Genomic DNA, 17,251 nt, shown 5'->3' with positions numbered 1-17,251 from the left:
TGTTCTCCAGGTGTGGTGGGCCTCACCTATGTGATCAACAAGTTCCGCATTGTGAAGCTCACCACTAAGGACCAGTTCATCATCGCATACGGAGGCCTGCGGGGGGCCATCGCCTTCTCCCTGGGGTACCTGCTGGACGAGGTCCTGTTCCCCATGCGGACCATGTTCCTCACCGCCATCATCACCCAGATCTTCTTCACTGTCTTTGTACAGGTGGGAGCAGGGCTAAGGGAGAATCATCTCTCTCACCTCGTCTTTCTCCTCTCTCTCGCTCTCTCTCGCTCTCTCTCGCTCTCTCGCTCTCCCCTCTCCTCCCCCTCTCTCCTCTGTACTGTCTCCCTCCCCTGTCTCACTCTCTACTGTCACTCTCTCCTCTCTTCCCTCTCGCTGTGCTGCTAGGTAAGCATGAGGTTGAGCTAGCATAGTCAGCGCTGTGTTGGTAGGTTAGCATGCAGTTGAGCTAGCATACTCAGAGCTGTGCCGCTAGGTTAGCATGTGGTTCAGCTAGCATAGTTAGAGCTGTGCCGCTAGGTTAGCATGATGCAGCTAGAATAGCTAGCTGCTATGTTGTGCCAAAATGCAAATAGGCTAAACGCAACAGGGCAGGGTTTTAAAAAGAACCCTCTGTGAATGTCAGAATGATCTCCAGTCATGGTCACTCACTCAAAGAATATATAGAATGTTCTAAATTAGAAAAGAGTTTAACTTAATTGGTAAGTGTGCAAGTTTCAAAGGCCTGCTTTGATTTGTTATTCAGAATTTTTTTGTGTGGTCACGACTCATTTCATCCTTGCTTCAGAGCAACTTTGCTTTGAAGTTCACAAACACACACACACCCTGACCCCCTCCTGTCTCCAGGGGACACACCCTAACCCCCTCCTGTCTCCAGGGGACACACCCTAACCCCCTCCTGTCTCCAGGGGACACACCCTAACCCCCTCCTGTCTCCAGGGGACACACCCTAACCCCCTCCTGTCTCCAGGGGACACACCCTAACCCCCTCCTGTCTCCAGGGGACACACCCTAACCCCCTCCTGTCTCCAGGGGACACACCCTAACCCCCCTCCTGTCTCCATGGGACACACCCTAACCCCCTCCTGTCTCCAGGGGACACACCCTAACCCCCTCCTGTCTCCAGGGGACACACCCTAACCCCCTCCTGTCTCCAGGGGACACACCCTAACCCCCTCCTGTCTCCAGGGGACACACCCTGACCCCCTCCTGTCTCCAGGGGACACACCCTAACCCCCTCCTGTCTCCAGGGGACACACCCTAACCCCCTCCTGTCTCCAGGGGACACACCCTAACCCCCCTCCTGTCTCCATGGGACACACCCTAACCCCCTCCTGTCTCCAGGGGACACACCCTGACCCCCTCCTGTCTCCAGGGGACACACCCTAACCCCCTCCTGTCTCCAGGGGATGACCATCCGACCGCTGGTGGATCTACTGGCTGTGAAGAAGAAGCAGGAGACCAAACGCTCCATCAACGAGGAGATACACACCCAGGTGACCTTTCACCCCTGACCCCCCACCCCCCCACCCTGACTCTCCCCTCCTGCAGTGTAACCCTACAGGAGGGTATCTCTCCAGGAGCAGGGTTGGAGTGTAACCCTACAGGAGGGTATCTCTCCAGGAGCAGGGCTGGAGTGTAACCCTACAGGAGGGTATCTCTCCAGGAGCAGGGTTGGAGTGTAACCCTACAGGAGGGTATCTCTCCAGGAGCAGGGTTGGAGTGTAACCCTACAGGAGGGTATCTCTCCAGGAGCAGGGTTGGACAACTCATAGCACAGATTTATAATTTCATGTTGTTAAAGGGGTCATTGATTGCAGACATGAATTTACCTTGTCACAGTTGAATAACGACAGTTCAGTGGGTCAAATGGACATACAGTGAACCTCAAAGTCCATTGACACCTCTTTCCTATGCAAATCTCACAATTAAAATTAGCTGTAAAACAGACAGTTTTGAAAAATCCCCCGTTGTGACATCACAACAGGGGATTGTCTCTTGCTCGAACCATTTCACCGAGGACAGTTTTGAAAATCTGGGACAATGTAAAGCAGGATGCTTTACAAGAGGTGCTGTTCAGACCTTATGTTCATCACAACCACAAGCTGTAGTATGATGCTGTCGCTAACAGTTATTAGCAATGCTAACGTATCCTGCCTGTATCTAGCATCGGTAGAATGTAGTTTATTAGCAATGGGGCTAACGTTATTTCATTTTCCTGACTGTTTCATTCAAATAACCTGTGTTGTCATGTAAATCTACAATTCAACATGCATGCATGTATTTCCATATCTATTTTTCAACAACGTTACCCACCTAAGTCGATCCCGTTTGCTTCGACAACAGAAGTGGAAACAACTAACATTATCATTTCAAATGATATCTAGTCAGTCTGTTGAAAACAGTGTTGTGTCGACACGATATATTTATTTGTACGTTTTTTTTTCAAGTCTCCACCTTCGATGTTTCAGTGAGTTCTGTTGGCCGTGTTGCGTCTTTGCTCCGTAGCTTCACTCGTTGTAAACCAACCAATCAGCACGCAGCTTATCTATATATATTCATGAGCATACCATAGAAGGAGAAAACATCTTGTTTTTTCCACAGGGCTATTTCACAGGATGCATCAGGGCTCATAGAACAGCACCCAGGCCATTTTCAGCCCAACTAATGTTACATACCCTATTCGGAGACCATAAGCAACTGTGTGAAATACCCCAAAAAACAATGACTCCTTTGAATGGCCTGTTGCCTCCCCCTAGTGGTCAAGCAGAAGTAGAACAGCTTTGACCTCTATAACAAGTCTGTTTTGGTGGTTTAATAAGAAGCCCATGTTATTCCCCGATTCTGCTTCACCAGTAATTGAGCTGTTCTTTTCTCTTATGAAGTGATGAATGGTTCTCATCCACTCAGGCCTCCCTGACATCCTGCATGTTGCCAGGTTTGCAGTACAGTAACCCCCTCTTGGCGCTGTGATCCCTGCAGTTCACATAAGCGTCCTTGAGTTACCAGTGTTCAGCTCTGAGTGCCTTCTGGTGCTATTAATACACCGGGGATAGAATTATGCATAAACACACACACACACACACACACACACACACACACTACATGCACAGCCTACAGAAACACACAGCGTCTCTAGAGGGTGAGTCATCAGCTCACCGGACTACAAGAACAGACCTCTAATGGCTCCCCACCTCCTCCTCTCCCCTCCCCTCACCTGGAGCATTTCTCGCATGCAGCCAAACACAATACCTTCGCAAACAGAAATAAAATCTACGCAGCTATTAAGTGGTCTGTTTCCATAGCAGCGCCTGGCATCAAACATGTCAGTGGCAAACTGCCGCAGCAGTTATCACCATGGTAATCACCATGAGGCATGAACTCTGTCTCTGTCTCTGGTTAGAGGTGTGTCTGTCTGTCCGTCTGTCTCTGTCTGTCTCTGGTTAGAGGTGTGTCTGTCTGTCCGTCTGTCTCTGTCTGTCTCTGGTTAGCGGTGTGTCTGTCTGTCTTTCTTTGTCCATCTGTGTCTGTCTGTCTTTCTTTGTCTGTCCGTCTGTCTCTGTCTGTCTGTTTCTGGTTAGAGGTGGGTCTCAGTGAGCTGATCATGTGACTTGCTCTGTCCTGGTCACGTGACCTGCTCTGTCCTGGTCACGTGACCTGCTCTGTCCTGGTCACGTGACCTGCTCTGTCCTGGTCATGTGACCTGCTCTGTCCTGGTCATGTGACCTGCTCTGTCCTGGTCATGTGACCTGCTCTGTCCTGGTCACGTGACCTGCTCTGTCCTGGTCATGTGACCTGCTCTGTCCTGGTCACGTGACCTGCTCTGTCCTGGTCACGTGACCTGCTCTGTCCTGGTCACGTGACCTGCTCTGTCCTGGTCATGTGACCTGCTCTGTCCTGGTCATGTGACCTGCTCTGTCCTGGTCACGTGACCTGCTCTGTCCTGGTCATGTGACCTGCTTGTCTCTGTCCATAGTTTCTGGACCACCTGCTGACAGGGATAGAGGACATTTGTGGCCACTACGGACACCACCACTGGAAGGACAAGTAAGACACACACACACACACACACACACACACACACACACACACGCACTCTCTCTAGCAAGTAGGCAGCTTCTTCCCTCAATAAACAAATTCTGTCTTTTACACACTGTAACAGGAGTTATATCTTACAGCATCTTTCACCTGCCCTGTCTCTCCCCTGTCTCTCCTTTCTCCCCTGTGCTCTCTTGCTTCATCTATCTTTGTGTTTCTATTCTCTTGCCCTCCCCCCTCCCCCTCTTCCCTCCCTGTCTCCCTGCAGGCTGAACCGCTTCAATAAAAAGTATGTGAAGAAGTGTCTGATCGCGGGCGAACGCTCCAGGGAGCCGCAGCTCATCGCCTTCTACCACAAGATGGAGATGAAGCAGGCCATCCAACTGGTGGAGAGCGGGGGGGAGTCAAGCTGCCAGCCACCGTACCTGCCGCTGTCTGCATGCAGTGAGTCTCCTCCTCCTCTCTATCCTCCTCCTCCTCTCTATCCTCCTCCTCTCTATCCTCCTCCTCTCTATCCTCCTCCTCCTCTCTCTATCCTCCTCCTCCTCTCTCTATCCTCCTCTCTCTATCCTCCTCCTGTCTCTATCCTCCTCCTGTCTCTATCCTCCTCCTCTCTCTATCCTCCTCCTCTCTCTATCCTCCTCCTCTCTCTATCCTCCTCCTCTCTCTATCCTCCTCCTCTCTCTATCCTCCTCCTCCTCTCTCTATCCTCCTCCTCCTCTCTCTATCCTCCTCCTCCTCTCTCTATCCTCCTCCTCCTCTCTCTATGCTCCTCCTGTCTCTATCCTCCTCCTCTCTCTATCCTCCTCCTCCTCTCTCTATCCTCCTCCTCCTCTCTCTATCCTCCTCCTCCTCTCTCTATACTCCTCTCTCTATCCTCCTCCTGTCTCTATCCTCCTCCTCTCTATATCCTCCTCCTCCTCTCTATATAGTCCTCCTCTCTCTATCCTCCTCCTATTCTCTCTATCCTCCTCTCTATATAGTCCTCCTCTCTCTATAGTCCTCCTCCTCCTCTCTATAGCTCCTCTCTCTATCCTCCTCCTCTCTCTATCCTCCTCCTCCTCTCTCTATCCTCCTCTCTCTATCCTCCTATCTCTCTCTATCCTCCTCCTCCTCTCTCTATCCTCCTCCTCCTCTCTCTATCCTCCTCTCTCTATGCTCCTCCTGTCTATATCCTCCTCCTCTCTATATCCTCCTCTCTCTATATTCCTCCTATCTCTATATAGTCCTCCTCCTCTCTCTATATTCCTCTCTCTATCTTCTCTCCTCTCTATATCATCCTCCTCCTCTCTATATCCTCCTCCTCCTCTATCTCAATAGTTCTCCTCTCTATATCCTCCTCTCTATTATGCTCCTCCTGTGTCTATAGTCCTCCTCTCTCTATAGTCCTCCTCCGTCTATACTCATCCTCTCTATATCCTCCTCCTCCTCTCTATATAGTCCATCTCTATGTATCCTCCTGTCTCTATCCTCCTCCTCTCTATATATAGTCCATCCTCTCTTTATAGTCACTCCTATCCTCTATAGTCATCATATCTATATAGTATCATCCTCATCTCTGTATAGTTCATCTCTATATAGTCCATCATCTCTATATAGTCATCATCCTCTCTATATAGTCCATCATCCTATCTCTATATAGTCATCCTGTATATAGTCATCCTCTCTCTATATAGTCCTCCTCTCTCTATCCTCCTCCTCCTCTCTCTATATCTCCTCTCTCTATCCTCCTCCTGTCTCTATCCTCCTCCTCCTCTCTCTATCCTCCTCCTCCTCTCTCTATCCTCCTCTCTCTATCCTCCTCCTCTCTCTATCCTCCTCCTCCTCTCTCTATCCTCCTCCTCCTCTATCCTCCTCCTCTCTCTATCCTCCTCCTCCTCTCTCTATCCTCCTCTCTCTATCCTCCTCCTCTCTCTATCCTCCTCCTCCTCTCTCTATCCTCCTCCTCCTCTCTATCCTCCTCCTCCTCTCTCTATCCTCCTCTCTCTATGCTCCTCCTGTCTCTATCCTCCTCCTCTCTCTATCCTCCTCCTCCTCTCTTTATCCTCCTCCTCCTCTCTATCCTCCTCCTCTCTCTATCCTCCTCCTCCTCTCTCTATCCTCCTCTCTCTATCCTCCTCCTCTCTCTATCCTCCTCCTCTCTCTATCCTCCTCCTCCTCTCTCTATCCTCCTCTCTCTATCCTCCTCCTCTCTCTATCCTCCTCCTCTCTCTATCCTCCTCCTCCTCTCTCTATCCTCCTCTCTCTATCCTCCTCCTGTCTCTATCCTCCTCCTCCTCTCTCTATCCTCCTCCTCCTCTCTCTATCCTCCTCTCTCTATCCTCCTCCTCTCTCTATCCTCCTCCTCCTCTCTCTATCCTCCTCTCTCTATCCTCCTCCTCTCTCTATCCTCCTCCTCCTCTCTCTATCCTCCTCTCTCTATCCTCCTCCTCTCTCTATCCTCCTCCTCCTCTCTCTATCCTCCTCCTCCTCTCTCTATCCTCCTCCTCCTCTCTCTATCTTCCTCCTCCTCTCTCTAGCCTCCTCCTCCTCTCTCTATCCTCCTCCTCCTCTCTCTATCCTCCTCCTCCTCTCTCTATCCTCCTCCTCCTCTCTCTATCCTCCTCCTCCTCTCTCTAGCCTCCTCCTCCTCTCTCTAGCCTCCTCCTCCTCTCTATACTCCTCTTCCTTGTCTCTCTATCCTCGGGGGTGGGTGGGGGTCAGATCACCTTGCAGGTTCTAACCCCCCCCCCCCCCCCGCAGGAACATCCACCCTAAGAAGCCCCCCGCTGAGCGAGCCCTGCCTCAGCTGTCCAGGGGTCGTGAGGAGGAGATCAGGAAGATCCTCAGGGGCAACCTGCAGAAGACCAGACAGAGGGTGACAACACATACACACCTATACACACACATACACACATATTCTAAATTTGAATATATATTCGAATAGTTGTTAACAGAATTTTGAATATGAAAATTAATATTCGAATGTAAAAAGAAAAAAAAAAACTTGCGTGACTGTGCTTTGCGGGTTTTCCTCGTAATTGTGTGCCTCATTTTATTTAACGTTAACAGAAACATTACTAGTGTGGGCTAGTTGCTACTGTACTGACGCTTAACATGCAAAGTGCTCAGTGCGCCTGCATATACCTGCGCCATGATATCAACCCTCTGAACGCACGTGAGAACTTGACTTACAGTGGACACACAGGCGTTCACACACACAGGCGTTCACACTTCACACGCACGTCACGCTGGCGTTGTGCACACGTATGTTGCTGACGTGACAACAACTTCACACAGTGTCGTGTACACTACACCTGCCACGCCTCTCAAATACGCGAGGCCTACGCCTAGGTGAACACTCTGCCTAACTGTTTGATAGATATCTAGGTGTGTGCACAGGCAGGTGACATGTGTGCTGAGCTACTGACACCATAGCGCAGCACTGAAACACTTATGCACACCTGCCCGTCTAGATGCGTGAGCTATTAAGGCAATGCGTAAATCGCTGTTTCGAAATTAATGTTTTTAATGTTTTCGAACATGAATTACATATTGGAAATTACCTAAGGAAAGTTAATTTTTGGACAATGAGTTGGTAAAAATGGCTCTGCGCTTCTAGTGATGAGGATGTTCATCACTGATCAAAGTATGCAAAGCACAGGTCACCTGCCTATACGCAGGCCTTATCAAATATAATATGCACAATTTACGCTTGTTTATATGCACACCTAGTTATCAAAGTGTAAGGTGTTTGCTCCAACTCTCCAGAGTAGCCAACACGTACTTCAACAGTATCAGGTACGCGGTGAACGCCCTGAGTGCAGCTACGCTGACTCTGATCACACCCCATACCTCCACACACTACACACACACTACACGCCATACACTCTCACACACACACACCTACACACACACTACACGCCATACACTCTCACACACACACACACATATACAAACTACACACACAATACAGACACACACTCATCTATATATATACACACACAAATATAAATGTATTTCCACACACACACGTATGTGTGTGTGCTGCTGTGCCTCTGTCTGTGTGAGTGAGCTGAGGGTGCGCTTGTTTTGTGTGTCTTAGCTGCGCTCCTACAACAGACACACCCTGGTGGACCCATACGAGGACGGCTGGGGAGACTTCCTGCTCAAGAAGCAGAAGATGATCGACCTGGAGAAGAGGGTGAGCTCACACGCGCACGTTCTACACTCACTCACACACACACACACACACACACTCCACTGTGGTGGAGGATTTGCAGCAACTGCATGATCAAATAGTCAGGATGCTTTGGGAAATCAATTATTAACTAGAGAAGGTACAATTTCCCCAGAAATTGTGGGGTGTGCTCCTGTTTTTTTGTCCAGCTGCCAGCAGGTAGCAACGCTAGTGCTAAATAAGTACCGTATTTCTTAAAAAAAAAACGCTGTGGCGTTTATTACACAATGATCATTTTTGGTGTGGCGTTTATTCAAGGGCGGCTTTTAATTGGTAAAGACATTTAGAGAATTGTAGCTGCGGCCATAGACAAACAAAGAATAGACAAGGAGGTCAAACACAAAGTCTAGTGTAACATTGAAGCCGCGCGTGTGTCTACATTGTGTAGAAATCTGAAGCGGCATGCAGAAACATTCTTACATTTCCAGCTTTCAAACAGAAAGCTGTGCAGAAAGCACTCACCAGCAGCAACAGAACTGTGGCACGCAAACTTGGGGTTGACGAAAGGCGAATTTGCCAGTGGTGAAATCAACTAGTTCACTATATTGTAGGCTACATGTAATTGTTGCAATTACGATTAGCCTATTATAATGTAAATTTTGATTTCAACCAATGACATAATTTAGAATTATATAATTGCATTCAGTATTAAGTGACTTTATTTAATAAGAGTATACAGTACCTTTATTTTGAAGGTCTTTTGGAATGCTCGTGAGAGAGAGTCAATAAGCTAACAGCAAGCGAAGCACAGGCAATTTAATAATAATATATATGTGAGAGAACAATGGTTGTGCTCGCCAAAGGCTTGAGCACACCTAATGAACACCAGATGGTAACAAAGATCTAACGTAGATGTATGAAGAGGCAGCTCGCTAGTGGACGTGCCCCAGGATAGAAGGATCCTAGACCCAGACAGACACTGCCTTTTATACAGGATAGGTCTAACATCTCTCAATCCAATCAGTTTACGTCTGTCACAAAGTCCTTTCTATGATCAACTAATCAATAGTTTGGCTCCATCCTGACTTTACAGGATAAAGTCACCCCTATGGTTTCTAAAACTAAACAGTCTCTATTGTTTCTCACGGATCACAACATTTCCCCTCAGCAGCTCAAATCACATTATTAACCCATGAACCCTGATATGTCTCTTCCTGTGTCTATCTCCTGTCTCTTCCTATGTCTATCTCCTGTCTCTTCCTGTGTCTATCTCCTGTCTCTTCCTGTGTCTATCTCCTGTCTCTTCCTGTGTCTATCTCCTGTCTCTTCCTGTGTCTATCTCCTGTCTCTTCCTGTGTCTATCTCCTGTCTCTTCCTGTGTCTATCTCCTGTCTCTTCCTGTGTCTATCTCCTGTCTCTTCCTGTGTCTATCTCCTGTCTCTTCCTATGTCTATCTCCTGTCTCTTCCTGTGTCTATCTCCTGTCTCTTCCTGTGTCTATCTCCTGTCTCTTCCTGTGTCTATCTCCTGTCTCTTCCTGTGTCTATCTCCTGTCTCTTCCTGTGTCTATCTCCTGTCTCTTCCTGTGTCTATCTCCTGTCTCTTCCTGTGTCTATCTCCTGTCTCTTCCTGTGTCTATCTCCTGTCTCCTCTCTGAATTCACTCAGTCAGTCAGCTGTTTGTAAAGCAACTGTGAACTGTCTGTTCATCAGTCAGCTCTTCTAAGCTGCGTGACTCAAACCCTGACCTCCTGCATGCTGCAGCTCTTGGTCTCAACACGTCTCTTATCAATAGACTCAGACTTCTCTCAGAATAAACCTCTCTGTAACACATACATCTTACACACAGCATTAGATGTCCTGTCCCCACACGCAGGCTTGTGTTTCTATCCCAGTGGGGACTGACCGGTCACTCCCAGGGTTTCCCTTATTGTAACTCTGACACTAAAATCTCCTGAAAACCCTTGTGAAGTCGTTGTATGAGGCCCAGCATAAATGCACCACAAGGTTCTTCATGTTTTACCACTGCACTTGTGAGGGCATGTGGTCCCCACAAGTGCAGTTAAACAAGACCACACACACTCACACATAAACGCACACACATTTTGCAACTTCTAATTGATCACTCTATAATTATGTCAAATTAATGAGCTGATGTTTTGATTAATCTGATCATCATAGAAGCCTTGTTTGTGAAAGCCAAACCTGAGAAACTTAAGTTCAATATTCAGATCAAGCTGGTCTCATAGCGATGTCTAAATTAAAGTATTTTGGTAGGAAAACTCAATAATCCACAACAGTTGTGACTGTAGAGCTGAGATCCTTGGTTTGCTGCTGTGCGTGTGCCTCGTGGGAGCAGCATGTGCTGAATAAGGTGTTGATGTCAGTGTTGTTCCCCCAGATGACAGAGATGAGTAACTACCTGACAGTGCCAGCGGCCCCGCCTGACTCCCCCACACAGTGCAGAGCACGCCTTGCCTCAGGTGAGAAGTCCTGCTGGCTGTCCTCCAGCACGCCCCCTAGCCCCCCTCAACACCTCTCTACCCCACACACAGCCCCCCTCAACACCTCTCTACCCCACACACAGCCCCCCTCAACACCTCTCTACCCCACACACAGCCCCCCTCAACACCTCTCTACCCCACACACAGCCCCCCTCAACACCTCTCTACCCCACACAGCCCCCCTCAACACCTCTCTACCCCACACACAGCCCTCCCCTCCCCATCTCTCTACCCCACACACAGCCCCCCTTAACACCTCTCTACCCCACACACAGCCCCCCTCAACACCTTTCTACCCCACACACAGCCCTCCCCATCTCTCTACCCACACACAGCCCTCCCCATCTCTCTACCCACACACAGCCCTCCCCATCTCTCTACCCCACACACAGCCCCCCTCAACACCTCTCTACCCCACACACAGCCCCCCTCAACACCTCTCTACCCCACACAGCCCCCCTCAACACCTCTCTACCCCACACACAGCCCTCCCCTCCCCATCTCTCTACCCCACACACAGCCCCCCTTAACACCTCTCTACCCCACACACAGCCCCCCTCAACACCTTTCTACCCCACACACAGCCCTCCCCATCTCTCTACCCACACACAGCCCTCCCCATCTCTCTACCCACACACAGCCCTCCCCATCTCTCTACCCCACACACAGCCCCCCTCAACACCTCTCTACCCCACACACAGCCCCCCTTAACACCTCTCTACCCCACACAGCCCCCCTCAACACCTCTCTACCCCACACACAGCCCTCCCCTCCCCATCTCTCTACCCCACACACAGCCCTCCCCTCCCCATCTCTCTACCCACACACAGCCCTCCCCATCTCTCTACCCCACACACAGCCCTCCCCTCCCCATCTCTCTACCCCACACACAGCCCTCCCCATCTCTCTACCCACACACAGCTCTCCCCTCCCCATCTCTCTACCCACACACACAGCCCTCCCCTCCCCATCTCTCTACCCACACACAGCCCTCCCCTCCCCATCTCTCTACCCACACACAGCCCTCCCCATCTCTCTACCCCACACACAGCCCCCCTCAACACCTCTCTACCACACACAGCCCTCCCCATCTCTCTACCCCACACACAGCCCTCCCCTCCCCATCTCTCTACCCACACACAGCCCTCCCCATCTCTCTACCCACACACAGCCCTCCCCATCTCTCTACCCACACACAGCCCTCCCCATCTCTCTACCCCACACACAGCCCCCCTCAACACCTCTCTACCCCACACACAGCCCCCCTCAACACCTCTCTACCCCACACAGCCCCCCTCAACACCTCTCTACCCCACACAGCCCCCCTCAACACCTCTCTACCCCACACAGCCCCCCTCAACACCTCTCTACCCCACACACAGCCCTCCCCTCCCCATCTCTCTACCCCACACACAGCCCCCCTCAACACCTCTCTACCCCACACACAGCCCCCCTCAACACCTCTCTACCCCACACAGCCCCCCTCAACACCTCTCTACCCCACACAGCCCCCCTCAACACCTCTCTACCCCACACACAGCCCCCCTTAACACCTCTCTACCCCACACACAGCCCTCCCCTCCCCATCTCTCTACCCACACACAGCCCTCCCCATCTCTCTACCCACACACAGCCCTCCCCATCTCTCTACCCACACACAGCCCTCCCCATCTCTCTACCCCACACACAGCCCCCCTCAACACCTCTCTACCCCACACAGCCCCCCTCAACACCTCTCTACCCCACACAGCCCCCCTCAACACCTCTCTACCCCACACACAGCCCCCCTTAACACCTCTCTACCCCACACACAGCCCTCCCCTCCCCATCTCTCTACCCACACACAGCCCTCCCCATCTCTCTACCCACACACAGCCCTCCCCATCTCTCTACCCACACACAGCCCTCCCCATCTCTCTACCCACACACAGCCCTCCCCATCTCTCTACCCACACACAGCCCTCCCCATCTCTCTACCCACACACAGCCCTCCCCATCTCTCTACCCCACACACAGCCCCCCTCAACACCTCTCTACCCCACACACAGCCCCCCTCAACACCTCTCTACCCCACACAGCCCCCCTCAACACCTCTCTACCCCACACAGCCCCCCTCAACACCTCTCTACCCCACACAGCCCCCCTCAACACCTCTCTACCCCACACACAGCCCTCCCCTCCCCATCTCTCTACCCCACACACAGCCCCCCTCAACACCTCTCTACCCCACACACAGCCCCCCTCAACACCTCTCTACCCCACACAGCCCCCCTCAACACCTCTCTACCCCACACAGCCCCCCTCAACACCTCTCTACCCCACACACAGCCCCCCTTAACACCTCTCTACCCACACACAGCCCTCCCCATCTCTCTACCCACACACAGCCCTCCCCATCTCTCTACCCACACACAGCCCTCCCCATCTCTCTACCCCACACACAGCCCCCCTCAACACCTCTCTACCCCACACAGCCCCCCTCAACACCTCTCTACCCCACACAGCCCCCCTCAACACCTCTCTACCCCACACACAGCCCCCCTTAACACCTCTCTACCCCACACACAGCCCTCCCCTCCCCATCTCTCTACCCACACACAGCCCTCCCCATCTCTCTACCCACACACAGCCCTCCCCATCTCTCTACCCACACACAGCCCTCCCCATCTCTCTACCCACACACAGCCCTCCCCATCTCTCTACCCACACACAGCCCTCCCCATCTCTCTACCCACACACAGCCCTCCCCATCTCTCTACCCCACACACAGCCCTCCCCTCCCCATCTCTCTACCCACACACAGCCCTCCCCTCCCCATCTCTCTACCCACACACAGCCCTCCCCATCTCTCTACCCCACACACAGCCCCCCTCAACACCTCTCTACCACACACAGCCCTCCCCATCTCTCTACCCCACACACAGCCCTCCCCTCCCCATCTCTCTACCCACACACAGCCCTCCCCATCTCCCTACCCACACACAGCCCTCCCCATCTCTCTACCCACACACAGCCCTCCCCATCTCTCTACCCCACACACAGCCCCCCTCAACACCTCTCTACCCCACACACAGCCCCCCTCAACACCTCTCTACCCCACACACAGCCCCCCTCAACACCTCTCTACCCCACACAGCCCCCCTCAACACCTCTCTACCCCACACAGCCCCCCTCAACACCTCTCTACCCCACACACAGCCCTCCCCTCCCCATCTCTCTACCCCACACACAGCCCCCCTCAACACCTCTCTACCCCACACACAGCTCCCCTCAACACCTCTCTACCCCACACAGCCCCCCTCAACACCTCTCTACCCCACACAGCCCCCCTCAACACCTCTCTACCCCACACACAGCCCCCCTTAACACCTCTCTACCCCACACACAGCCCTCCCCATCTCTCTACCCCACACAGCCCTCTCCTCCCCCTCTTTCTACCCCACACACAGCCCTCCCCATCTCTCTACCCCACACACAGCCCTCCCCTCCCCATCTCTCTTCCCACACACAGCCCTCCCCATCTCTCTACCCACACACAGCCCTCCCCATCTCTCTACCCCACACAGCCCTCTCCTCCCCCTCTTTCTACCCCACACACAGCCCTCCCCATCTCTCTACCCCACACACAGCCCTCCCCTCCCCATCTCTCTACCCACACACAGCCCTCCCCATCTCTCTACCCACACACAGCCCTCCCCATCTCTCTACCCCACACACAGCCCCCCTCCCCATCTCTCTACCCCACACACAGCCCCCCTCAACACCTCTCTACCCCACACAGCCCCCCTCAACACCTCTCTACCCCACACACAGCCCTCCCCTCCCCATCTCTCTACCCCACACACAGCCCCCCTCAACACCTCTCTACCCCACACAGCCCCCCTCAACACCTCTCTACCCCACACAGCCCCCCTCAACACCTCTCTACCCCACACACAGCCCCCCTTAACACCTCTCTACCCCACACACAGCCCTCCCCTCCCCATCTCTCTACCCACAGACAGCCCTCCCCATCTCTCTACCCCACACAGCCCTCTCCTCCCCCTCTTTCTACCCCACACACAGCCCTCCCCATCTCTCTACCCCACACACAGCCCTCCCCTCCCCATCTCTCTACCCACACACAGCCCTCCCCATCTCTCTACCCACACACAGCCCTCCCCATCTCTCTACCCCACACACAGCCCCCCTCAACACCTCTCTACCCCACACAGCCCCCCTCAACACCTCTCTACCCCACACACAGCCCTCCCCTCCCCATCTCTCTACCCCACACACAGCCCCCCTCAACACCTCTCTACCCCACACAGCCCCCCTCAACACCTCTCTACCCCACACAGCCCCCCTCAACACCTCTCTACCCCACACACAGCCCCCCTTAACACCTCTCTACCCCACACACAGCCCTCCCCTCCCCATCTCTCTACCCACACACAGCCCTCCCCATCTCTCTACCCCACACAGCCCTCTCCTCCCCCTCTTTCTACCCCACACACAGCCCTCCCCATCTCTCTACCCCACACACAGCCCTCCCCTCCCCGTCTCTCTACCCACACACAGCCCTCCCCATCTCTCTACCCACACACAGCCCTCCCCATCTCTCTACCCCACACAGCCCTCTCCTCCCCCTCTTTCTACCCCACACAAAGCCCTCCCCATCTCTCACTCCCGGAGCATCTGCATGTGTGAGCTGACCTGATAGCTGGTGTGGTGCTGTTTCTATTGTAGGCAGTCATATGAAAGCTGGCCACATTCACAGGGGGGCTAAAGACAGCTCAGGTATGTGAGGGGGGGGGGGGGGTATTGGGTGAGGGGATGTCCGGGGGGGGGGGGGGTACTGGGTGAGGGGATGTCCGGGGGGGGGGGGGGGCGTCCCCATGCATGAAGCCCTCCTTGTTGCATGCTAACATTGGGCAGAGCTGTAGAGGGGGGCTCTCATGCTGCCTGAAGTGTCATGTGACTGTGTCATGTGACTGTGACCATAACGCAGGGCTCAACATTAAGGCTTGTCCGCTTGTCCGGGACAAGTGGATTTTTCTGTAGGCAAGTGGAGAATAAGATCTCTACAGACCGTGCAGCTAATTTAATTACTACATACTTACTACATACATTTAACTGATACGAATGCTGCTAATGCTTGCCAGGTAAACAGCTGTCGACGCTAGCTAACATCAACACCATTTTTAATTTTTTGTAAAATTATCAATCTTTACCCGGACAAGTGAAACGTTAACGTACTTGTCCAAAGGACAAGCGCCTCAAAAAGTAAATGTCAAGCCCTGCAACGTGTCCTGTCCACCTGTTCTCCAGTGAGTGTTTGTGAGTTCTGTTTGTGTGGTTACTGCCCTGTATGTGGACCTCCAGAGTCATCCCCCTCCTGACTCTGTCTCCCCCCTGACTTTGTCTCCCTCCTGACTCTGTCTCCCCTCCTGACTCTCTCTCCCTCCTGACTCTGTCTCCCCCCTCCTGACTCTGTCTCCCCCCTCCTGACTCTGTCTCCCCCCTCCTGACTCTCTCTCCCTCCTGACTCTCTCTCCCTCCTGACTCTCTCTCCCTCCTGACTCTCTCTCCCTCCTGACTCTCTCTCCCTCCTGACTCTCTCTCCCTCCTGACTCTCTCTCCCTCCTGACTCTCTCTCCCTCCTGACTCTGTCTCCCCCCTCCTGACTCTGTCTCCCCCCTCCTGACTCTGTCTCCCCCCTCCTGACTCTGTCTCCCTCCTGACTCTCTCTCCCTCCTGACTCTCTCTCCCTCCTGACTCTCTCTCCCTCCTGACTCTGTCTCCCCCAGACCCGCAGGCCTACAATCTGAACCCGTCCGACAGCGTGCCCACCATCCAGGTGGACCTGGCTTCTCCCCAGTCCCCCGACTCCATCAACATGCTGGACGAGTTCCACAGGCGGGGGGGCCAGGGGGGCCAGGGGGAGAGCAGGGGAGGTGCCATGAAGCCCCCGGTTCCAGGAGGTGGGAAGCAGGGGGAGGGGGGAGGCGTCAGAGGGAGGGAAGGATCCCCAGCGGCTGGTCCGGTGTCTGAGCGACCCAGGACCCACCGGAGACGAGGACGAAGATGAGCCCTTCCTCCCCTAGCCCCGCCCCTTCCTCCCCTAGCCCCGTGCCTTCCTCCCCTAGCCCGTCCCTTCCTCCCCTAGCCCCGTGCCTTCCTCCCCTAGCCCCGTGCCTTCCTCCCCTAGCCCCATGCCTTCCTCCCCTAGCCCCGTGCCTTCCTCCCCTAGCCCCGTGCCTTCCTCCACTAGCCCCGTGCCTTCCTCCCCTAGCCCCGTCCCTTCCTCCCCTAGCCCGTCCCTTCCTCCCCTAGCCCCGTGCCTTCCTCCACTAGCCCCGTGCCTTCCTCCCCTAGCCCCGTCCCTTCCTCCCCTAGCCCGTCCCTTCCTCCCCTAGCCCCGCCCCGGTGTCTGAGCGACTCAGGACCCACCGGAGACGAGGACGAAGATGAGCCCTTCCTCCTCTAGCCCCGCCCCTTCCTATCTTAGCCCTGCCCCTTTCTCTCTTAGTCCCATCCCTTCCTGTTTTAGCCCTGCCA

At 53.4% G+C, this 17,251-nt stretch overlaps 1 pseudogene; it reads left to right on the top strand.

The window, feature by feature from the left end:
- LOC146300321 (Na(+)/H(+) exchanger beta-like) overlaps positions 1–16,961 on the top strand; it is a 31,491-nt pseudogene extending 14,530 nt beyond the window's left edge.
- Positions 16,962–17,251: the final 290 nt, after the last annotated feature.

Source organism: Hypomesus nipponensis, chromosome 2 (genome assembly GCF_054491055.1).
Source record: "Hypomesus nipponensis isolate SF chromosome 2, ASM5449105v1, whole genome shotgun sequence".
NCBI lineage: Eukaryota > Metazoa > Chordata > Actinopteri > Osmeriformes > Osmeridae > Hypomesus > Hypomesus nipponensis.
Note: the sequence above shows the minus strand (reverse complement) of the source record. Positions and strands in the feature narration are given on the sequence as shown.